At 35.5% G+C, this 25,349-nt stretch overlaps 1 protein-coding gene across 3 annotated transcripts in view; it reads left to right on the plus strand.

Moving 5' to 3' along the window:
• The window catches only part of SLC16A7 (solute carrier family 16 member 7), an 82,160-nt gene that overhangs the window by 23,415 nt on the left and 33,396 nt on the right, over positions 1–25,349 (plus strand). The window contains exon 2 of one of the 3 annotated variants that reach the window (XM_087764846.1): positions 4,018–4,144. The exons of the other annotated variants lie outside the window; for them this stretch is intronic. The gene's annotated coding sequence lies outside the window, so the exon portion shown is untranslated. The remainder of the gene's footprint in view (positions 1–4,017; positions 4,145–25,349) is intronic. 3 annotated transcript variants of the gene reach the window in all.

Consider the following 25,349-nt stretch of genomic DNA (forward strand, 5'->3'; position numbering starts at 1 on the left):
TTTCATTTTGTCAATATTATTTTATTCAAGTTAGAAATGCAGCTTTAAATACAGTCTTGTGGGGAATGTGAAAAAGTGCCTTTAAAAAATGTCTCTGGGCAGTGCATATGTGTTGACAAAAGTGGGGTTTTTTTAATTCTTTTTTTTCCATTTCTGTAGACATAACTTGTCTACAGCAACTAATTTGAGAAAGAATATTCTGAGCTAAAGAGAGAGATTGAAAGAAGACAAGTGCTTCTTTACCGTTAAAGCACTCAACATCTATACAGCATCTCAGTTCAGCTGGCAATGTTTCTCCCAGATCTAACTCCTACATGCTCAGATGGTGATTTTTTAAAGCAGGAGAAGTGCCATTTGGTGATTCAAAACAATACAAAACTGATGGAATCAACTTCTTGTAGATGACAAATGGAACTGGTCGTCAACCTCAAATAAAATTGCCATATGTGATGTTTGGCCCTGAAGATCCTGCAGACTAACAAAACACTCAACTATCTCCATCATCAGATTTCCATTTAAAATTCTATTCTTTCATTATACTGCAGCAAATTAATATCATATGTTTAGCAGCAGTAAATCATAATTCATGCATTTCTGTAATCACAAAAATGTCAGTATATATGATGTATGCTGATACAAAAGCTATATACCATATATTTGCCAATTATATAAATTATGAAAATTATAAACATATATTTGTCCTTTTACGTTAGATTTTGAACTCCGATGTAGGGATTGTGATTTACATGGATATCATAAAGCACATGTTGTGTGTAAAACACTAACAATGTCTGATGTATGAAGAAACTAGAGAAACAATAATACGTTAGAATAATAATTTAACTATTTTAATAATAAATTAAAAATATTTGATACTTGATAAGCTGATGATGTGCCTTTAATTGTAGGCCTCAAATTTAAGAACAGAAAGACAATGAAAAAGAAAAAGGGTAGGCTGTGACTTTGCAGAGAAAGAGAGGACATAAAAATGGCAATATTTTATCCAGCAAGTTCAATTCCTTTTTCTGGGTAGAACTGTATTTGATTTATGTTCTGGTTTGTGGTGACGGTGAATTAGTAGCTAAGAGAGTAAAGTAAACTCAATTCTAGCTCAATGCATTTGTTTAAAGGCTCACATCTGTAAACATTTAGTGTGAATATTCATTTTATTTGTATGAGTACTTTGAGTATCCTCTGTTTTTTATAGAGCACATTATGCAAAGTTGTGGCATTTTTTTCATCAAGACTCCCTTTAAGAGGGTGAAACATAATGCTGTAGGGTCTAGTAAGAATACGCACAAGTACTAAAATGCTGTGTGTAAGCATTCACAAGAATTGCTCCTTTAGTTCAAATACTGAAATATTTCTTGATAATGAGGAAGAAGCTGTAAAACATGCATTCCTGTTCTTAGGCAGATTTTCTTTTAAGTCAGTAGGCATTTCAAAAGGGTCAGATTGTATATGTATTTCTGGAAACTGATCCTTCACTTCAAAAAAAAAGGAAATACATAATGCAAAAATAGCATTTAATGAATATTAGACCATATCCATTTTTCTAATTTGTAATTTGTGTGTTTAAAAAGGATTTACTACAGAGTTGTGTTTATACATCACTGTTAATATATATCTCTTTTACTTGAAAGCCATTTTAAAAGAGATAAAAGGCATTAAGAAAAAAATGTGCTACTGAACTCTTATGGCTCTCTATGGGATTGTACAGGTGTCTTTTGCATAAAATGCCTAATAATCTGCCAAGTATGAGCTCAAGGTGTCTTGTCATACCCTGTGAAGTTATAGCACTTTTTGTGTGCAGTGCCACAGACGATAATGCAAAGAGGCAGTATTTCTCAGCCAAATCCTATTTTGTAATCCCCTTTAACTTTCTTATTACATTTTGTATATTCAGGTATTGGTTCAGCTTTTCCATTAGTTTATATCACTGCCTTTTAATTTAAACCGTGGTGTGAATCTAGCACTACAAATGAATACTGTTCTTTGATATTCTGTGTATGACATGGTATAGATAACTTTATCCATAATAGACAGTATCTCTATTTTAAGGAGATAAGATGAGATGATAATTCTTTATATTGACACACAATGACTAGTTGGGTCAGGGTGAGTTTGCATAGTGGAATGAGCTCCCCACAATTGCGTCCAGTCACCTTGATAATGAGAAATGGCATAAATGTTTAATTTATTCATTTCTTTCCACTCAGAAGGTCAAAATGAACGGGTATCTTCATTTCTGTTTCTATAAGTTTTCAAATGAGTTTTACTTTTTTGTTTTCAAGTACTATTGAGTTTGAAATATCAAAAGAACAAAATTGAACTCCAGGTGTCTATACAAAATTAAGAGAATGAATAGAAGATAAATTCATTTCATTGTAAATTTCAATAACAACAGTCTAATTTTAATGCAGCTTAACTATTTTAGAAGTCAATTGATGGTCAAAGCCAATGTTACTGTAAAGCAGAATGAGTGAAAGCAATCATCCTTGTGGTGACTGGAACTGATGATGACCTTTTTGCATTTATCATGTGATTAGAAAAACAAAGAATTTTCTCCTTCAAGGACAAGAAATCTTAAGCTGTCAACAGGTATATCAAGTTCTGTTCACAAAACCGGAGAAGGTTACGGCATGCTTTCACCTTATCTTAAACAAAAAAAGAATTTAAAGAACTGACTAATTAATTTCCAGTGCAAACAACTGATCTGAACTATAAATGACTGGACTGTTTAAGGAGCAGATAGACAATTTAAGAAGTTCTTTGAATTCTGGGACTTGATTGTGGCTTAAAGCCAGGCCTGCGAGATGCAACTGCATATCCCCATCTGTTGCTGGCCAGCTGTCCTGTACATCCCCCTCCTTTTCATGAGATCAGCCTGACAGCAGTAGTTACGCTCTCAAGCCATCATGCAGCTGAGCTGCAAACATGAATCAAAAGGGGAAGGCGCACTTCTTCGCAGTTGTTTGCCTGTCTAGAATTCAGTCCCTGGGTGTGTTAGGCTTTCTAGCTCCGATCCAGAAAAATTACTTAGCATGTGTTTGTGCCACTGAATCTCTGAGGAGTTTTTTCCTAGAGAGAAGCATACAGTCCTTGTTAGGAGAGATAATGAGATTGGTTATTGAGGTTTGTCATAGGAAATATTGTTGGAAGAAATTAGTGCTTTCTTGGTAAATACTGGTTTGCAATGCTTAGTGAGATATGCTTAGATTAACTCCTACGTTTGGGAATAATAATTACTCTCCCTTTTTCAAAATTGTTAATTTTGCAATATGTTCAGGAAATACTCTGACAGTGACTGCAAAATGTGACAGTCCACGCAGTGTCTTCTGAAATCTAGACCTGTGGGAGAAAGATAAAATATACCAAGCAAACACCTCCTTAATGTTTGTTCTGAGAGAAAGGGATAGTGACATGGCTGTTAGGATTATTTGAGGAGTAGGATTTCTAAGGGAAGGGTAGTGTTTCTTTGTTTCGTTTTTTTTTTCTCCTAGGTTTCAAGCAAGGTTCAGAGGGTTCAGAGTTTATTTAGGGAAGTAGAAAGGAATACAATTCACTCTTTGTGGATTTGCCTTAAAAACATGCATCATTAAAGAATCTACCTGATCATTTCTTTGAGTAGCTCCTCATCCTTGTTTTGTGAGAAGTAGTTGTTATCTACAACTTCTTTACATCATTGAGTTTTTACAGTGTCACGGACACAGAACAGCAAGAATATGTGATTGATGTGATTACATCATCTTTAGATTGACTGGGAAGAGCCTTCTCATGTATTCTGCTTCATTCTGCGTGGCTGTCTGTGGTGGCTGTATGAAGTGTTAATTCATTTTTCCATTCCTCCTCATTGCTATCAGATTCATTAAAGCTGAAGCGCTTGCCCTGGTTGACAGTAAACCTCAGGTATTTGTGAAAGAAGAGTATGGTAGAAATGGATATTGCAAAAAAGTGATACTCATTAGATAACATAGTGTGAACGTTTTTGGCTTGGTCTTTGTGTTTGTTTTGCAGCCTGCACTTCCTTGGGAATGCAGACATGGAGACATGCTGGTGCAGCCTGGATACCCAGGTTGCTGGTGGAAGGGTAGCCCCTGGCAGGCTGTATGCAGCAGACAGCGCTCCCAGAAGAAGTTAGGAGGTAACTCACACGCATGCTTATGCTGCTGGCTAGCCTTTGCCTGAAGACATCTGAATTAGGGCACCAGGAAAAGAAAAACTTAATCTACGTTGTAAATGGCAGGTTGATGTAACTTCAGCCTGAGGTCATTATAACTTCAGCTGATGGCCTGATAGTGGTATGCAACTCAAGCAATCTGCATTGGTAGTGCGCTAGGTCGAGAGAAGGAGGTAGAAAAGCAAAACTAGAACAGTTGATCTGTGGGAAAGAAAGTCTTTTTGAGCCCCTTAGGTTTTGTCCCTTTGCACAAAGGGAATGATGGCAGGCTTGGAGTGAGGTGAGAACTTGAAACATGCAGTAGAAAGGCAAAACGATGGAGGAGGTATCTGGGATGAAAAGAATATGATGTACATCACCATACAACATGAAGAAGGCTCCATCAGAGGCAGCCAAAAAACCCTTCCTTTTGATGTTTTCTGGATTAGGACAACTGAGATGGGGCTACAAGAGGGAGAATCAGCTTTTTTTGGGCATGGTTATCTGAGCTTAGCTACTCAAATGCAGAAATCTTTAAGCTGTGAGAGGTAAAGCCATCCCCCTTCTCCCCAGACAGTTTTATAACAACCGCTCATTTTAAGAGTAGAAGTCAACATTTGAAAAGATCTGTTTGAATGAGAGCAAAATTACACCTTCTGCAAATCAGAAGACTAAGCATAGTGTGAGGAGGAAGCAATTTTTCATTTTATTCACCTTCATCCCCACAAAACAGGCACTTAAAATAAAGATATTGAATAGTGAAATAAAGAAAAATGGAAAAGGGAGAAGAAATCCCACCTAATAACAAATCAGGAATCTTTAAAAAGTATTTTAACCAAATCTGGCATTACAGACACTTTAAATCACTGGTCATAAATAGACCATCACTGTACTAAAATACTGGTATAATGAAACAACCATTTAAGTGCTTTTGGGTGTCTATTTCTGTATCTTAACTGGCTTGAATTCATTCTTTATTTTTTGTAAGACTTTTCAGAAAGTATGAATTGAGTTTTAGTATCACTGCAATACATAAAATTACTGATATGTTCTCAATTTTAAATTCCAAATGAGTCATTTTTAACTTGGAAATAAGAAAAGAGGTGAACAGAAATGTAACTCCATAGAGTAGGAATTTTTGCTTTAGTAATGAGCTCTCTTCACATATTCTTAGGAAACTAATTTGTATCAATCAGTATGAAATACACTATTGGAACAAACATTAACATTTTTTGCTTAGTGATTCATCTCTGACTTATGAGGAAGACTTTCTATAATGTATGAATATATTAAATAGTTAATTACATTCTATAAAAAAGCCTTGTGGGATGTGTTGCATCCTTCACATAAGACACATTGTTTTCTGTCCCTCAGTAAGTACTTTATTTGTTCAAAATGATCCCATGATATTAAATTCTGGCTTGGCAAGAATGATATAGATCAACAGTATGTACTAACATCTGGCTGCATAGTGCAGCTGAATTACTCGTGCGATAGCAGTAAGAGAAGAAAATGGCATGCAAATACACATAATTTTAGACTCAAGGGCCCAGTATTCTTGTGTAATGCTGGTTAAACAGACTGACAAAGCAGAGATAGTTTGAGATGTGTTAATATGGGAAAATGTAATTAGTTCCAAAATAAAAGTTACTGTAATTCAAACAGTAGATATAAACTGAGGAAAATAGTGCTAGCCCTGTGTGTAATCAAATCATACTATAAGGCTGATGATTTGCTGGGTATTGTAGAGTTGAAATAGAAAATTTGAAGAGAAATTACAGAAGCAAATCCTTCATGAATAGAAGTATTATACATATCACAAGGAAATATCTCAATGACAGAAATGCAGCTTCATTAGTTATTGCAACTGTCTTATCAGCTGAGTCACCAAATTACTTCTAAAGACTAGGGTAACAGTTGATATCTATTCTTGAGGAGCATTTCATTTCTAACAGAAAGGTGTCTGAAGGGCAATTTAACCTTAAGTTCATGGAAAAGTAGGTATGCATTAATATCCTTATGTCACTAGGGAAATGTAGTTCTTTAGCTAAATATAAATTCCTCATCTCTCCTTCCCTGCTAACCATAATAGTGAAGAAGTTGAAACTGTTTTTCCTTGTCTGCCAATACTCAATGAAAAACATCTTATTTTCTTCTCTCTCAGGTATCACTTTATCCATCTTTCTTTCACTCCCTCGCTCTTTCTTGCACGTTTTGTTTCTCTTTCCCCTTTCTTTCTCTTCCTTCATCTAAATACACACATTCACATTGTCCTTATCCAACCAAGATACTAGTAAAGCTGTTTTTCTGGATGCCACAAAGCCCATTGTGTGGGTACCTGGTAATAGAAGCCAGCGTCATGAAGAGATGGATGTATTGGCTTTTTATATGAGACATTAAATGTCCACATGAAGTACAGACTATCCTAATCTCTGTACCCTGATGGCCACACGTACGGGGCATCAGACAAAAAAGCACTGCTGATGAGTCTGGGGATAATTTTAAACTGGTGAGCTAGATCTTGGCCTCTGAGGTATCTCAATGTGGTATCTCAAAATGGCAGATAAGAAAGAGGCGTATTTTCACATGAAAGCTTACTTCCACTATTTCCACATTTCTTGTAAGGACAGTGTCTGAACTTGCTTTCAGAGCATTGCTTTTTTATTTATTATTCATGGTGAGTACTACAATTTCTGAAATATGTTGACTCTGTAATGAACTGGCAAGAGGATTTTTCTGAACCTGTAGCATGAATCAGAAGTGCCTAGCTCCTGACATTTAGCCACTTATTTTCTTTTGTTGCACAGTATGAACAGTACTAACGTGATTCTGCCTACTCAGAACTGAAAAGGTTTATCCAACATTAGAAGTGCTAGATTTCCAAAAGATCCTCATATTTTCATAGACAATATTTCTGGGAGAAGATGTCAGGGAAAAATCTGACAGCATTACAAGTTATAAAAATTACTTTGCATTACTTTAATATTGCCCCAAAGTTACCTGTTGTTATATCAGCACATTTCCTCTAAATTTTTTATGCTGAATTTCATCTTTTAAACTCCTGTTCTTTTTTTTTTTTTTTTTTTTATTTTCACCTTGATTTCTCTTTCTTCCGACAAAGTCACACATCTATATATTAATAACCGGAAGTGCCTTACCTATTTAGACAGGTATTGGGATAAAATGAAATTTTGTTTCATGGAATTCTCAAAGACACATCCACCTTTTCCTGTTTTTGATCATCTTAACATCTTTATGAATAGCGAACCAACTTTATTTCTTTCCTATGCCCTGTAAGTGAGGATGAAGTCCATTAAAGATAATGGTTGATGCTATCATGATATAATAATCAAATATTAATACATTCTTCTAGCCTAAAGCCTGCTTTACAAAATTCTCATTTCAGCATCTAATATAATGTGCATACCTGTAATACTAATAAAAATTATTTTATTGTGGAATTAGTGTAACGTACAGACTAGCAAACAGTCATGGAAATACTTGAAAGAATAGCAGTAGGCCCAGCTTCAGTGAAGCAATTATTTACTGTGACTTTCCTTTCAACTTTTGTCACGTGTGATTTTCACATGGTTTCTTTTATTACCCTGTGCAGTTGCCATAATAACAGCATGTCTGTTGTTGGAAACCTCAGGCTGTATTTGTCACAGGCATACCATGCAAGTAGGAAAATTGTACTTAAGCCTTGACATAGTATGGCATGACTTGATTCATTTATCTGGATTCAGCCAGCTGAGGGTGGTTCAGCATGTTACTCTGTTAATATAAGATTTACTTCCTTGTCATTTTTGTTGAATCATTAATTACCCCTGTCACGTAGTAGCAAAGGGTTTTGTAGTTTAAGTCCTGCAACAAGTTTTGTAAGGGTTATTTCTGAGGTGCAGTGTGAGGAATAAAACTAAAATAAGGATGATTTTGGTTTGGTTTTATTCCTTTTGACATAATTTCCAATGTTTGTCACTGTGCTTTAGTTGCCGTGTTGCTCACGTTTCATAAAATTCTACATATCATATGTGACATGCTTAAATTGGTTTTGCTACATATGAATCAACGTCTTGGATATGAAATACTCTGATGCTATTCTTCATTTGCATTATCAAGGTGAAGTTTCATATATTTCCTTAGAAAGAAAATTTTAGTTTTGAAATTGGAAAGTGAAGTGGACAGCATTGCTGCTTGATGAATTCTGAATTAATAGATAATTTCTAAATAAGATTCTTTTGCCTTTTCATAAAAAGAAACCATAAGGAATTTAAACAGATGTAAAAGTGCAAAAATAATTCTTTCTAAATGCTATTTATTTTTTATATGACAAAGAGATGAAGAAAGGATGAATGATGGGAAATGGGATTGCCAAAAGCAAATTAAAACACAGATGCTAATATGAAATGCATAAATATTATCCAAACTATTAGAACAGACAGAGGAAGGATTCATCTATATATTTCATTGCAATTGGGTTATGGCTTAGTTCAGTGCATCTAGAAGATATTTGTACCCTGATGTGCAGATCCTTGTTTCTCATCTGGAAATCTTTACAAGTCAGAATTTTAGAACTTTTGGTAGTTATCCAGAAATCTCAGATATGTCTTTTGTGGATGCACAGTGGTCTCCTGCAGCTTGGTACCTGAGACTCACTGCTTCTTTGTCATATAAAACAGATGCTCATATTTCTGCCCAGAAAATCTCAGGCAGAAATATGGCAGGCCTAGGCAGTATTAATCTGAAATCTGGATATTCAACCCATAAACAGTCAAAAGTCTTCTGTAAGCCTAAAGCTCCTATAATGTTTGGGATCAGATGATGGTGGGAGCTATACAGATGCAGATGTGTTTGCTTTCAAAATACATTGAATTTTCTTAGTTTCTGTATGAGAAACTTGATCAGTGCCTTGCGTACACAGAACCAGATTCCTATTGCCTTGCACCCTAACTGTATCATGTTACTTTGCACAGTGTAAGTTTTCTACAGTTTCTGAAAATGAGTCTTTTTTTTTTGTCATGACATGAGTTGATTACTCAGAAATTGAGATTCATGAAATAACTCATCAATTTTAAAAATCACCCTTTCTGAGTCCTAGTTTAAAGCTGGACTGTTGAGAGCAATTCTTTTTTTGAGAGCAGCTTTTTTTTTATTTGCATGCACAGGTGAGACAGACATGCTTCAAATAGAGCATGAGTCTGGAGAACTAATTCCTAGAGTTTTAAAATCATATTGATTTTTTTTGCTTACCTATTGCAGTCAATATCTTTTTCTTCAACTATTTTGGCATCAACATTAACATTTCATATGACTTTTGTCTCAGAAACATGTTGGGTGAAAAACAAACCCAAACCCCCAGTTTCATATAGATTTAATTGTTGGAAAGTGCTATTAAAGTAATCTCTGAAAAGCTTTATATAATTTTGTTCCAATAAAAAAGACTGGTTGGTTTTTTTCCCCTCTTTTTTCCCCCCTCTTGTGTGTAAGACCTCTGAAACTGAGGGAAGAAAAAAGGTTTATGGTAGATATTCCTATCCTCTGAGCCTAGTTATAAAATCTTCTGTCCTTCCTCTGTAATTTGATTCAGGATGTGATTGTTCTAAGACAAAAAACAATTTTGCTGCTGTGTTTTCTTCATTGTAGCTGATCTTAGCTGTGCTCACACTACTCTGTTGGCCAGCAGTATTTTGGAAAAGGGGATCAAGCCCATGCATCTGTATTTCTTGCAGGAAATAATGAATCTGATCATTGCAAAGAAACAACTGTCTGTATGCTGGATGCCAGGGAACAAGCTAAAGAGTAAGAAAACGATTACAGAGAATAGAAATTATTTTTTATTTTCTCCTAAAACCAGTGTTTAATCAGAACACTCGATGAAGAAGGTATAAACTGTTAAATTTCCATGAAATTCTGTGTTGATAAATTCTACCAAATAAAACCCAGCATTGTGGCCCAGATCTACATTGTCTCCTAAAACTGTTGAATGATTTTCACAGTTGAAAGCTGTTTGGCATGGCAGTTCTTCTCCAGAAATGCTGTGGCATTCTGCACTGGTCAGCTGAGGTGAGAACAGCTATATGAGAAAGTGCTGCAGGGTGAAAGCAAGCCACAAATAGATTTTTTAAAATACCATGATTGTGCTATACTGTACAAAAGAAAGATACCTTAATTATTTGTGTGAAAGCACAGAATTTTTCTCTGCCTTGACTAGAAAAGAACAGAAGGAAAGAGGCAACTGAGAGATCACAGAGAGAAGCAAATCCTGCTGAGAGGGGAGACTCGAGTGCTTCTTTTCAAAAAGGTGCATATGGTTATACACATTACTGAGCCTGCACACATTTTCTTGCATAATCCTTCCCACCTCCTTGCATGACTTAACTCAGAATACAGTACAGGCAGAGTCAATGAGGGTGAACCAAAACTTCTAGTCATGAGGCTAAAAGGTGACCTTGTTCTGCTGTGATGCCAAATATTTCGGCTGAAATCACAGCTGAGTCCTCCTGCGATATCCTTGAGTGTGAGGACAGATATTAAAATATTGGAGAAGTAAAAGACAGTTTAAATAAGATAAATGTGATGATACAAAAGGCAGAATGGACGACAAATACAACTGAGGCTTCAAAAAATATTATGCATGATGTGCTAATCCCCCAGAATGCTTTCCTGTTTTGTTTATGGCAACTTTTTCTTTTTTATGTGTAAATTCTACTTTGGCACAGAAAATATGCTAATCTGCTCCTCTTTCTGTGTCTTTTAACAAGCACTTGCTCATGCTGCAAAATATAAACAGACAATAGCTTGGCTGCTGCTGAATATGTGGACTTTGCATATATGATTTCAGCTAAGTGACGTATAACACCAAAGCCAGCATTGATTTTAATTTTTCCAGTAAATCCTTACATTTTGGGATGAACACTGGGTCTTTTATGGATTGCTTCTTTCATTTGCAACAAGTAAAAGGAAGAGGTTGTTGCTACATCGTAATTTAAGATTTTCAAAATCAAGATGTCATATTTTTCCAGTAGAAGAACTTGGATATTGTATTTCCACTTGGCCCACTGAAGATAGAATCTGTTGAATTCAGAATAATCAAAAAGATACATTTCTTTGCCTAGGAGAGAGAAATAATGTGGGATGAATTGTAGAGAGACTGTTGCTGTCATACAATCAACAAATTAACACTGCTTCTAGGCTTCATTCACTCTCAGTTAAAAATGTGATTGGCATTGAAATTGTCAAGTTTATACTGAAGAGAAAGGGGAATATTTTTGCAAAGTCTGAAACATTGGCTTTAATCTTTTATGGTTTCTCATATCACTAAAAATTCTCCTCATCTGAAATGTTGCTTTTAATGCTTTTTGTCTCTTTTTCAACTAAAAAAAGACTTGTTATTGTTCACCCTGCAAAATATATGCATCTATAAATCTTGAATGAATGTGCTAGACCAAATAAGAAAGCTGCATTTAAAAATCTGGGGTTTTTTTGTTTTTGTTTTTTTTCTTTTTGAAAGAGTGAGAAAGAATGTTTCTGAAATAACCTTTTTCCCATTGAGTTCAGGTTATTTGCATAAATAAACCTTTGATGCTTTTCCATGAATATGGGAAAATAAACAAATAAATAAGTAAGTAAATAAAATAAAAAATTGTTTTGAAATTTGGGATTCCCCACTACCACTCTCATTTTGGAAACTTTTGTGCAGAGCCTGATTTTCTTCTGTCTCCCTTGATTGTCCCAGAGAAACTTCATGGTATTACAGCTCTCAGAACACAAAGATTCCACTGCCTACCTGCAGGTAGCCTGCCTGTTGTTACTTAATCTTTGTACACCACTCTGGGGGCAGTGCCACAGCGATAAACACTTTAAAAATGAAGATAGATTAAATAGCTTTTGACATTGGCTTTGCAAAAGGCAGTTTTAAAGGGCAAAAATAATACAGTGTTAAAGACCTTGCCATTGAGAAGCATGCATATTCTTTCACACTGAAGACTGAAAGAGGAAAGAAGCCTATAGACAACATATTCTACAACAGTCCCACTCATCACTGAATTCCCTTAATGGACAAAATAAAGATAACAAAACTAATCATATATAGGCGCTTAAATGGAGAGCTTTTCATGGCTGGAGGAAATGGTCTTGATTGCTATTTGCATCGCAGGCATGTATTTGGTCAGTTCTCATCATCCTTCAATTCACTACAATAAAGTTTGACACAGAAATGAGTATAAGCTTCATATGTAAGCTTCATACATACATGATAATAAATATAACCTTATATATAAAATTTAGTAATCAAAACCTCAAAGAGCTGCTGCATGATAGTGAAGGCCCTTAAGTTTCTTTTCCTAGTTGATTCAGAGTACTAATGTTCTGTTTCTTAGCATGGTCAGAAATGCCCCAGCCTTGATTGTGCTGGATGTCTTACTCCCATTGGGGTCTATTAAGTAAACAATATGAGGTCATTTGATAGGTCTGGATTGTTCTACATTTTTAGAGGTTACCTGGTCAATAGCGTGTCATGCTGTTGGTTGTGTTAGGTGACACTGGCACTTCCTTTTTAGACACGTGCTCAATGATCAGAACATTACCTGATGTTCAAGTTTGTTTTCTATCCAAGAAAATTCTAGCCAACATATTTTCCATTTCAGAAGAGTACTTAGTTGTGAGACTATTCAGGAGGACATTCTCAGTCCATCTTGATAAAACTGTTCTATTTTGGAGGCAATAATCTCATATTCCTTGGCTGCTGAAAATGTAAGTACTGACAAAATTTAGCCTGAGCAGGAGAAATTGCTGCTTTGGAGGTGGATATGTAGACTTTAGGTTTTCCTGAAGTGACTGTCTTTCCGCTACAGACATGTTAGACACCTGTAACCAACAACCAGTTTGCAAAGCTCTTGAGCCTAAATGTTTTGTTTGAAATAAAAATGGATGTATGCATGTTTTTAAGCTCTTTGTTGAATTGAGAAATGAAAGGCTTGCCTAAAATTACAAGAAAAATTTGATGCAGAATGACAGAATGGGTCCAGGTCACCTGAAACCTAAGTCATTGCCGTGACTGGAAGACTCTGCTTCCATGTCAGGCACGGAGTTAAAAATAGTCAGGTATATACTTAATATTATTGGTACACTCATAGGATAAATATAGATCATGAAGAATTCATAACTAAGGTGAAAGAATAAATACAGCGGAATATACTAAAAACAAGAAACTGAAAAAAAGGAGGGATTAAATGTGTCAATCAACTTGACACATACCAATCAACTCATACTGGAGTGGAAGTATGCTCCAGGGTGAAAGAGCTAATGTACACCTTGAAAGACTTAATACATCCCTCTGCTTCATGTTTCCTGTCCTGGGTACATCAGCCTATTTGTAAAATAAACATCATACTTCAGAAAGGGTGCATATTTTTCACATCCAGCTACTTAGCATTGATATCCAGAAGAAACAAAAACCTACAACCAGTTATTATATTTAAATTTATCTGTATGTCACATTCTTCTGTGAAGTGTAATATCCTGGAATACACATAATAATGCTATTTTGGATAGTGATTTGTTGATAAAATACATCTTTCTTTGTAAGTGATAAGGATAAAGACTCCATCTCGGATTGTATAGTAGCCATTTTATGTCAGTCCCATGGTGCAAATATGCCCTAGAGCCATTTTTGCTTTGCTTAAATAAGCACTTTATTTCAAGTGCTTTATTGGCAATTAACAATGATTTTGTAGTTATTTGGCAGGAAATGGTAGAGTAATATTACATTATTTCACATCAGAGCAGGTATGTATGATATATTAGAGCAAATAAATAAGTGCTTTGCCCTGTTAACAGACAAAAGAAATCATTTTCTTTAAGTCATCATAAAGACTTGTAGGTATATACTGTATGTGACATATGTAACTGTAAGTTATTTTTTCCATATGTAATTATGGAGGAGGCACAAGTACAGCCTTGTTGTCTAGCTCATGTCAACATCATTACTGTTTCTAAGTCATTTTCACAATTTTAAATTATTTTTGGCATTATATAATCATTATTTACAAAAGATAGTGTCCTATTTAACCTCTTAGGTTTTAGAGAAAGATATTGCTTGTAAAGTTTTTCTTTCAAACTGTGTTAACTTGTAAATAATTATGCTTTTATTACATTTTTTTTTTTAAAATAAATAATTCTAGAGTAGTTGTATTAAAGTATTTGTCTAATGAACCTTGGAGGTGTTCCTCATGCAGAAGCCAAAATACAGTGAATTTCAGTGAGTGACGTTAAAGCTTTGAAGAGTGTGAACATGGGTGATTCAAGGCTCAGGTAATGGTCAGAGTAGGCTTTTACAACACTTACTTAGGAGCAACCCATAGCAATGAAATATGCAGATAGATAGAATATATTCTTCAAGAGGTTTTTTCCTTGATCTTTCAAGAAATCAGGATAAACAGGAGCATTTATAAAAGCACAATTTATATTAGGTGATCCAGCCGCTGGTCTGAAATACATGTGCAATGCATGAAGTAATGAGTAATCACTCAGTCTTATCCTTGAGTCTACCAAAATATTGCTTTAGTATCTCTTTTACATGTAATTTTATCCTATGTGCCTCAAAGGTGTTGAGTGCTTTGGTTTATATGTTTTTTTTCTGGATCATAGAAAGCATGCAACTTTGTATGACAGGAGTGCTGGTTGTTTGTTTGTTTATTTATTTATGTTTTCTTTCCTTACAGTGCTTCTGGTCACAATTTTGGTCAAGTTCTTTTATTAAGAACTCTACTGTATCTCTATGTTTGGCTGCTCTAATAGTACAAGTTCTGTATAACCAAGCAAGTATTCTGAGTGCAGAGCTTCAATCTGTTTATTTTATACCTAAGAACAATTCAAGAATTACAGTAACTGTTCTATTTAAGAGGTTTAATCTTTTATTTTTGTGGGACTGATCTTTTGTGCCAGCTTTCCAGCTCAGAATTAATTGTCAAATCCAAATGAAGTTTGAGGGAGCATTTTTTTTTCTTTTACTTCAGCGAGCACTCATGCTTAAATTTGTAGGAGATGATAGATACATAAAAATCCACTTGTTAGAAACCACCACTTGAATGTTCAAATGTGGGGTGTGAGAAGTGTCAAAAGTACACAAAAGTTTGCTATCATTCAAAATCAGACTTTTGCATTCTATTCTGTTGCTTTTCTGCTGTTTTACTGAATTGGCAGATTGTAATGTACGGAATGCCCACTCTGTCTCCTCCAGAAATATTACTGAAGGAGTGTATATTAGAAAAATTTTTATTCGTTTATGTACAGAATTAGTACAACATCTTTTCATTACTATGTTGTTTTCATTTAAATAATTGTAAAAAATCTATGAACTAGCATATGAAAAAATCCTACAGTAGTCTTATTTAGGGATGGTGCTAGAAAAGATTAATATTTTCCTTCAATTGATGGAAAATTAAACAGTACTTTGTGTTAATTTACCATTTAAAATATGCACAGCTATCATAGGTAATAATAATAGCTATTTTGTAATGTATATGTACTGCAAATATATGCAAGACTTCATAGAATGCAGCTAACCCTACAAGGCAGGTTTGGGTCTGATGCATGATAGACAGAAACTGGAGCCAATTGAAAAACTCCTGAATAGCCAGAGCTCTCCTTAAAGTCCTATTTTGTTTAGCAAAGAAGATGAGTCATAGCTTTACTCACATTTTGGAGATAAAAACACACTATTTGCTTCATCCTTTTGCACTCTGATATTTGCTCAGGAAACCTGAACATGTATATTCTGTTACTGTCTTTTTTCACTTCCTAAAAATTCAAGATTTATCAGTGTGCATCTTTTAACAGTCAGCTTTATTCTGCAGGGGCCAATCACACATTTCCCCACAAAAAGCAAATGAAAAATTCTATGCATTCAACTTTCATTTCGTAAGTACCACCACCTTCATACATCGTACCATTTTTTGAGATGAACAGGCACAAAAACGCAACTTAGGTATGTTTTTCCATCATATGCTTCTTTTATCGTGTAAATGATGCAATAAATATATGCATACAGACAATGATTTTACAGACATAGTTTTTGAATCAGTAAATTATACTACGGAAAAGAGAAAGAAACAACCCGTGATCTTTCTACACATGAAAGCCATACAGATTTATTGGGAGTTAGTTAAGGCAGAGTTTGTCTCTTAGTATAAACACCTTGTTGACTGAAGAGGTGAATCTCGCCCTACATAATTTACAGGGGAAAAAAAAAGAAGCAGCCCCAAATCCCATGTTTAATATACAAAATGCAAAATATCATGGAAAGGGAATAAGAATACTAAGGTTGAACAGAACACAGATTTTATGCTTAAATCAAACAGATTAAAACAGGTACAACCTCCCCTCGGGAACACCTGGCAGTACATCCAGTAATGTTTTCAGAGATAAGTGAACTATTGAAAAGTGTGTTTGGAGAAGAATCTGTAAAGAAAAAAAAAAAAGCGCTACTTAAATCCAGTCATCCCAGAAGGTGGTGGTTGTTTCATCTGCAGCTATTGACTGAAAAAGGATCTAGCTAAATGACAATTAGAAATATGGATTTGTAGTTCAAATCCATCTAAGCCCCTCTGAAGTCAGTTGGGCTGTATGTGAAAGTAACAGTCTAGGTATAGGAAATCTATGCATAGTCTATGCATACCTATGCATAGGTAGGATAATAGTTTAAGACTTCAGTAGAAATGAGTAAAAGAGATATCTTGAAAGGTTTTAGAAAAACATATAAACTCCAGAGTAGGGTGTTTTGTACACAAAGAAAAGTATTGTTGTCTTGAAGACTGAAAGAGTAATCTTCAGTGGACTACAATGCTCTTAGGCTGTGAATCTTAGCATTGTATTGCTTTCTCAAGGAAAAAGCTTGAGATTTACAAAACTCCACTGTTGCTTCCTTGTCTTGTTATCAAGACAAAATGAATAGATATGTGTAGTGTGCTGTATGTCTTTTTACACATTATGAACAATTTTACATGTAGAAAGTTTGGCTAAACTCTTGGGTTTATGTGTAAGTTGGCCTTCAGTAGAAATCATATAACAACCAAGTGTGTGTATGTATCTGCTTTTCACAAGGAAAAACACAACTCAGTTTTTTGCCTCTGAACTGATTAAACTTCTGTCCTGAAAGGGACAACAGAGTCATTGCTTAGATTGATGCGCTCATTGCCCTACATTCGATATGGCTTCCTCTTGATACATTAAGCTTCCAGGTAAATATGATTTAACTAGTATCCTCTGTGAATATTTTTGCTGTGCCCTTTTGCTAATTGGAAGCATGCAAATACCACAGAGATCTTTATACTTCTTGTCTCAATTGCTACATATTTATGTAAACTGTACTGCTGTTTCTATTGCAGCTATTACAGTGAAATTTTGAGGATTTGAATTATTTTGATCTAGATTCTCAATAATGAGAATAATGAGTGTTATGTTATCTCAGTTCACAGGAGAACAATCTGAAGTGTAAAACTTTTCTTGTTATGATACAGAAATGTAAAAGCTAATGTTTGTGAGCCTGTTTACTTCGGTGTGGTTTTGGCAAAGACGGGTTATGTAGAGCAAAGCACTTTGGTACATGGGAGAAGTTTTACAGTTAGAGTCCAGCATATATCAACAAAAGTGCATCTTCTTGTGGATTTATCACGTTGCTTTTGAGTAATGAAGCAATGCTACACCATATTCTCTGTCAAAAAATGAGTAATTTACCAGCTAAAACAGAACTATTGCAATAACAAGTTCATATCATGTAACTAGCAGGCTGTTGCACTTCAGTACTTCAATTTTCAGGTCTGCTTTTTGGGTCTGCAACCCAAACAGTGGCCTATTTGGATCATCCATTTGCAGTAAGAAAAGGAGTTCCTCTTGTCTTAGTGTTTGAAAGGAGCGCTTTCATAACAGGCTAAGATAGCTGGTAGGTTCTAGTCAAGAGGCTTATGTATGTTCCCCACTGTAAGCTGGGGAAATGGATGTTATATAAGATAAATGCATAGTCCTGGGATTAAATGGAAAATCTAGAATGGGGGATTCAAATATGGGAAATATGGGAAAAAAAATGGATTTCCAGATTTTTCACAAATTCCTGATGTCAGCATGAGAGGGGAGTGCTTTCAGAATTATGTAGCACTTCTCTTGCATCCTTCAGTGGCTGGTCATCTCTTCATCTCTTTGAGTGTATTGATAAGCGCTAAACAACTTTTCAGTGCCGCTGTGCCAAAGGAGAACCACAGGCTTCACTCATATATTCTGGACGTTCTATGGGGATTTGGCACGATAAAAAAGTTGCAAATGATACATATATAAACAATATGATTTATATTAAACACTTGATGAATTCCAAAGCTTGTTGCAAATTAGTCGAAGACTGTTTTAGCTGTAGCATTATAGAACTACTCTCTGAAAGGTACAACAGTATGTTGTACTCTTTGAGTGTTGTGTACTGTGTTAGGAAAGTGTCCTCCATAATAGACAAGAGAGGTTTTTTGATCTCCCCATGTCCAGTTTCTCACAATAGGTGGAGGAGTACACATCAGAATTTGATTAAACCATCTTGGTCTTTAAAGTTGTTTTGTATATATATCAGCAGGTCACTTCATTAACACTTGGACAAAGTACATAGTAAGTTTGTAATCAAACATCCTCTTCCTTCCCATGGAAATCAAATACAATCATAACTTCTTCCTTCCCTGTATTTGTTTACACTAAAACATTGCCGTTGCCTAAATTATATTAGTTTTGGTACATACTTCAAATGAATTTTTTATCACCATGTTCCAGGCTGGACAAATAATCATCATACATGTACTTATTTTATGTAGCACAATGCCATGATACCTGAGTAGAGCTAAGTAGCCTCAGTGGGATACTGAGCTAACATAGTTATTCTGCTCCTCCTAGCCATGTTTAGCCATCAAGAGATAGCATGAGTATCTGCATAGTACTATACTGTCCCATGTAAATATATACTTCCCCGTTTGTTTAGCTGTCTGCTCAAAGTTACGAGCTATCAAATAAGAATAGACCTTCTTTTACAATCTTTTACCAGCATAAGTATCAGCATAAGAAAGGCTGAAAGTTGAGTGCGCTGGACATAGTTGTCTACTTTAATGCTAGGTGGTCAGAGATGTTGCCTTCCCCTGCACAGTCCTTAAGGTTCTATTAAAATCTGATTTCTGTACTTAAGAAATGGCAAGTGCATCTTCAAGGATGGCCCCTGCATGGCCCCAAACACAAACACCATGTTAGCATATCTGCATGATTATCTGTCTGCCTGGAACTGGAGACAGTTGGAGTGAGGAGCATACCTTGCTGTCATGTTTTGCTTTTTCAGAGCCATGGTTATCACTGGTCATGAGATTAATAAAATGAAAATTAATGTGTCTGGCTTGAGAAAACTCTCAGGTGGGCTATGGCTGTGAGAAAAATGTTGACATTTTTAGAATTCTTCCACTTCATTTTATGCAGCCACACTGATTCAGTTCTAAAAACTTTTTTTATAAAGGTATAAAAAGTTTTCATCTCTGCTAAATTCTGTTAAGGTGGATGAAGTTCATTTGCTTGTCTGTCTGTTCTTTCTTTCTTTCTTTCTTTCTTTCTTTCCTTCCTTCCTTCCTTCCTTCCTGCCTGCCTGCCTTCCTTCCTTCCTTCCTTCCTTTCTTCCTTTCTTTCTACTGACCTAATATGTTTTAGTAATTCTGGAAGGACCCCTGGATTAATTTATCTTTTGGCTATATTGTGCTTGGAATCAGTGGCTCATATTTTAACCTTCACTGGCAGAAAGAGCTCACACATCAAGGCTTTATGGGCACAGCTGTATTGATTGGATTTTTCAGTTTGAATTATCTGTATGTTTTTAATTTTATTTCATACAAAGAGATGGCTTACCTTCTCTACTCTCACAGAGCGTTTAAAATCTACATTAACTGAATAGCTTCTTACTTATGACCTAAATCCTGGGCAGATTTTTAGACAGGATACCTACAATTGCAGAAACTATTCTGGCTTTTCCAAGATACAATGGTTCCCAAGTCATTTCTTTTAAAAGGTATTGTTTTCCTCATTGCAAGTTTTGGTGGTTCTGCCCATTTCCTGTCTGCCTTATTTATGTAATTTTCTGTATAGTACATAAGTTAACTGTAGCTTTGCTAACAGAAAGTTCATAATTAATTAGATTTCCCGGTTCACACTTCTAAAAGTCTATATGTCATCAGAAGTGTTCCTAACTTTTTCCATTTTATTAATAATATAGAAAATATTTCTTAAACTAGTAACAATTTCCAAACTGGCAGGAATAAATGAAATGTGAACCCTGTATAAGCTTTTGCAGTCTGGAATTATTTTCCAGCCTTGGCCTGTTATGTGTTTCCAGTCATATGCTCTTAGGAACAGAATCCAGATCAGTTTACTTCCTATTACATAATCTAAGTAGTTGTCACTGAGACTTAAGCATTAGTAAGTATTTCCACCCATGGGAGTCATGTGCTGCACAAGAATAGAAGAAAAATATTTTCCCAGTATATGTGCGATGATGCTTCCAGGCCAGGATTTAGGCGAGTGGTAGGACATATTCAGAAAGTACACTGAGCCGCAATATTGAAGTAGAGAAGACAGCCAGGAGTTGGATTCTAATCTCAAGAGCACAGAGTAACTTTGATAAAGTTTACAGAAACTAATGTGAGCAGAATTTGAATTGGAATCTATTGCATCTTCGTAACATCAAATATTAAGCTGATGGATGTGAATATTATCTTCAGCAATAAATGAATTAAATATTGCCACTTCCAAATTATATGTTTAGGTAACAAGATACAAATTTTGATTTTGAAAACCTTAACTAATAGCACAGCCTAAGAATAGAGTAGCTTTTCCCATCATTGATTTTTTTTTTCTGCAGCTTAGTACTGAGAGAATGATATTAAAATGAATATCTGTTATTATTGATAATGGAAAATCTGCTGCTTTGGAAAGATTATGCTATTTATTTTTCAAGCAATGTGCAGCAGCTGTGCAGAAAACTCCATTAACACTGACCTGAAACCTTAGTTCTTCCATTTATAAAACATTACAAATAAGTGAAAATATAACTCCCCATTTTCCAAACATCAGAACTCTTAAAAATATGTATCAAACATACAGCTCCAGATTTACATGACTTCTGTTATTCTGGGTATTCTTCTTTCTTATAACATTCACTCAATGTGAATTTTAAAGAAGATGACTGTGCTGATGTACTGAAAATGCTTATATTACCAAAATTGGTTCCAAATTGGTCTATACAGAGTTAAAATAATAAGCTTATACAACAGGTTGTAAAGCTGGTAACTACCATAGTTAAATATGAGGAGTAGTACTAGAATTTAAAGGATGGTACAAATGGTTAGAAATTAATTAATAAGTGGATCAATATTCTTGCAGTGCAGGGAACCAACACTTTGAGTTATAAAGGATGGGTTTAGCTGAGCTTATTAAAACTAGTACTTTAATGGCACAACAAAGTTTTGGTTTGGGTTTTTTTGAAAGGTTGATTAGTTTGACAGTTTATTTTTTTCTAGGTATGCAGAATTTTTCATCAACCGCAATCAATTTATTGTTAAAACTGAATAATTCTTCAGACTGGCTCACTGGCATTTTCAATTTAGCCATCAACATGTCATTTCAGTGCACTTCAGTTTGGGTGGAGTGCCAACCTCTTTAGGCTAGACATTCTATTGACTGCTTTTTTGAAGTAATTAAAACAGAACTGCAATCACTTTGGTTGGAATTCATTTCCTTTAACTTTAGTCATCTAGGCATTTAGTCATGCAGAGTAAATCAGTCATTTAGGTTTCCCTTAAAGTCAATGAAAAAAGGTAGTAACAGAAGACATGATGAACAGAAGTCCAACCCATGACTGTGACTGTGAATATGGTTTCCCAGGAGAATGTGGCAGCACGATATATGAGGTTAAAAAACCCAAAAAACCCCACCCCCACCCCCCAACAAAGCTCCAATGAATGCTGCATTAATATTAGTTTTGAAAAATTATGTTAGTTATCTCACTACTGACTCAGTGGTTCTCAAAATCAGATTTCAATGATATAACAATTCCAATATAGTTTCAATATAATTTTTTCAGATGGGGGTTCCAGTTCTGTAAAAACCTGACTTGAGTGACTGACTTAGTAATAGCTTTTGGCCTCAGCCTCTGTTTAAACCATGATGAAATAGGGCCTTAGTGCAAATTGGATTTTAATTTCACTCTCACAGTGTAATTTATACACTTTTGCTTTTTATAGGGCAATATCTTACAGAACTTACTTCTGTCTCCGTAATCCTATTTTGAGTCCTCAAACAGGAAGAAGGAATTACATGACATGTGCCTTTATTCCAGTCTTCTTGGTAAAAGTGAATTAGACCTTTCATTACTCCCACAGCCATCAGGAACTCACACCTGTCAGCATCCTTGTTTAACTCAGCAAACAGTTTTTGCTTTTACATCCAATTATCTGCTCAGCTGATGCTGTTATTAAGAATCAGCCCATTACAATGCCAGACCCTAAGAAGAAACAAAATTATTGGGATTGTTAATTTATTTTTATCTTACAACACGTGTCTTTCCCTCCCTTCTGCTTCCCTCCACAGAGCCTGCCTCTGCTAACCTCCTAGGCATTTGCAAGAATGATATTAATATGCCTGCTTTGGATGTGTGAGGGGCTGTTACTTTCCCACACTGTCTTCAAGCACATACTTGTCTTGTTACTGCTTCAGTGGGATGACAAGTATACTACAATATTGATTCTTAACTGTAAATTATGGATGGGTTGAATAGCTCCATGTTTGTTTCATAGATGTGAATATTTAGAACTAGTTCCTTCATCTCCTCTTCAAGAAAAAAAAAAGTTTGTCTTTTCTCAGTAAGATACAGCTTTATACATAAAATACCTGTAGTAATATATTTTAATATTGTTGGATATTGTGCTATTAAAGAGCGAAGTTAAATAGGCTTTAAAATCAAATAAGACTGGTGATTTTAGTTTTTTTTTTTTATGATTTGCTTTGACTTTTAGCAAAAATAGTGAATCCTAACATAAGCCCCATAAATACAATTAAATATAATATACTATATATACCATGTATTTTATTGTCCATAAAAATCTGGAAAGCTTTCATAGACATGGCCCTTTGATTCAAGACTGTTGGAGAAACTTTACAAATACTAGCAGCTTTCTAAAATGCTAGGTAGCCTGGGCACATTTTAGCAGTTTCTGTCTCACACAGGGTGTATTTGTCCTGCAGGTTAGACCCTAGTGGAAAAAATGCAGTAAAGTCAGATTCTGAGTGCATCTTTCATCTACCTGGCTTTCATTTATCACATACCCCTCAGTCTCTGAATACATACATTCAGACAAAATGTGGACTATTTTCCTCTTTCAGGACGATTAGCCAGTTCTTTAAGGTTGGGTACCAGAGCTCATTAGGTGCTACTTTGCCTCCAGAACTGACTAGTTAGAGCTAAAAGCAGAGAACAAGCTCTCTTGATCCCTTCAGTCAGAGCCTTTCCACATCCTCCCCTTTTCCACAACAAAATTGCAAGTCAGAGCAAAACCATCTCACAAAACTAACAAGATTTTTTTTCATCAAATACTGGATATTGCTCACAAGATAATGACAATAGCTTGTAGAAGTTGGTGAGGCAATACCAGTTGATGAGGTGACACCCACTATCCTGCCATCCTGCTTGGAACTCATTAAAGAGCTGTTAATAAAAATAAGAAAATTGAAATTTTGCAGCTTTTAAGCAAAGATCTTTTATAAGAGTATAATTTCTATATAGCTCATTATTTTACTAATGCTACCACAGAGTCATTTATTTCAAATATGTAATTTATTTAACATTTGTTGGGAGTGTTAGAGCAGCAGACTATTCAAACCTATAGAGCAAACATTGTACCCCACCTGTGCTCCTAGCTCAAGTATGAAGCAGTACAATTAATCTACATTTGCTACTTAATGAGCTTCTAAAACACACATGTACTTAAAAATCTCAGTCATAACTCACAGCTTACTTGGACATTAGTCCACATCCGAGCTTTGCTACTGATTTGGGACAAGACAGGTTATTTAGCCTGTTATTATATTTGTTTCCCACGTCTGAAAGTAGATGATACTTCTCGAGTCACCCCACAGGGATGTTATAAGACTGAATTTGCTCAAGTTTGCAAAGCTTTTTGTGGTCCTTGGCTTACTGTGTGGAAGTGGAATGCAGTACACATGTGCCAAATATTCCTGCTATCCTACAGCAACTGGGGACAGATTTTTCACATACCAGCTCTTTTACTCTGGGACAAATGGCTGCTGAGTCAAGTGGTGATGGAGCACATTGAGGACAAGGCAGACAAAATGCAAGCAGAAAAGCAAACAGTTATTCTAATGTTGCAGAAAAACAAAACTAAAACTCCCAGTAAAATCAGAGTCTCTATAAACAAGAGAACAACATAACCCCTTCTCAGAAGAATCTTTGACAAGCTGTTGTATTGATAGCTGATTCTGGCAGCTGGCAACTGCAGAATATTAATGAAGCATTGGTAGAAGAGCAGTCTGAACAGGTTGATCATGACTGACTGAAGTCTACGGTGCATGATATCAAGATACATTATTTGTCTGTAGCATTCGTTCTTAGTTTGACCTTGTTGCTTGCTTGCTACTTTCTCTTTCTTTTTTTCCCCTTTTTTCCTTCCTTTCTTTCCCTTCTTTCCTGCCTTTCTCCCTCTGTCCTTCCCTCCCTTTCTCTCATTCACTAGTTCTCATTTGCTCAATTAAGTTCATATGCGCCAAGATCTATATAGTAAACAATTTTGCATATCAGATGTTTTAAAAGTGTCCTCTTTCCCTGTTTCTCTCCTATTATTTGTTAGTAGACACATGCAGCTCTTACTACAGTAAGCTATGTTCTTGTTCACTGCTTACATAAATGGGATTTATACAGGGGAACTAGAAGGAGCTTAGGAGAAAATCCTTGTGCACAGTCTGACTCGGGGTATGGAAAGGCTGAGCAACCTCTCTGTCTGACAGAGAAGGGAGGTTGATGGCTTCACTCAGAACACGCTTCAGTTGCTATTCCCCTGCTGCTTCCCTGGGCAGAGGGCAGGCAGCGTTCCTCGCCCACTGCTTGCCTATAAAAGCATAG

Source organism: Nipponia nippon, unplaced genomic scaffold (genome assembly GCF_047370975.1).
Source record: "Nipponia nippon isolate SJK-2023a ecotype South Korea unplaced genomic scaffold, ASM4737097v1 scaffold_3, whole genome shotgun sequence".
Classification (NCBI taxonomy): domain Eukaryota; kingdom Metazoa; phylum Chordata; class Aves; order Pelecaniformes; family Threskiornithidae; genus Nipponia; species Nipponia nippon.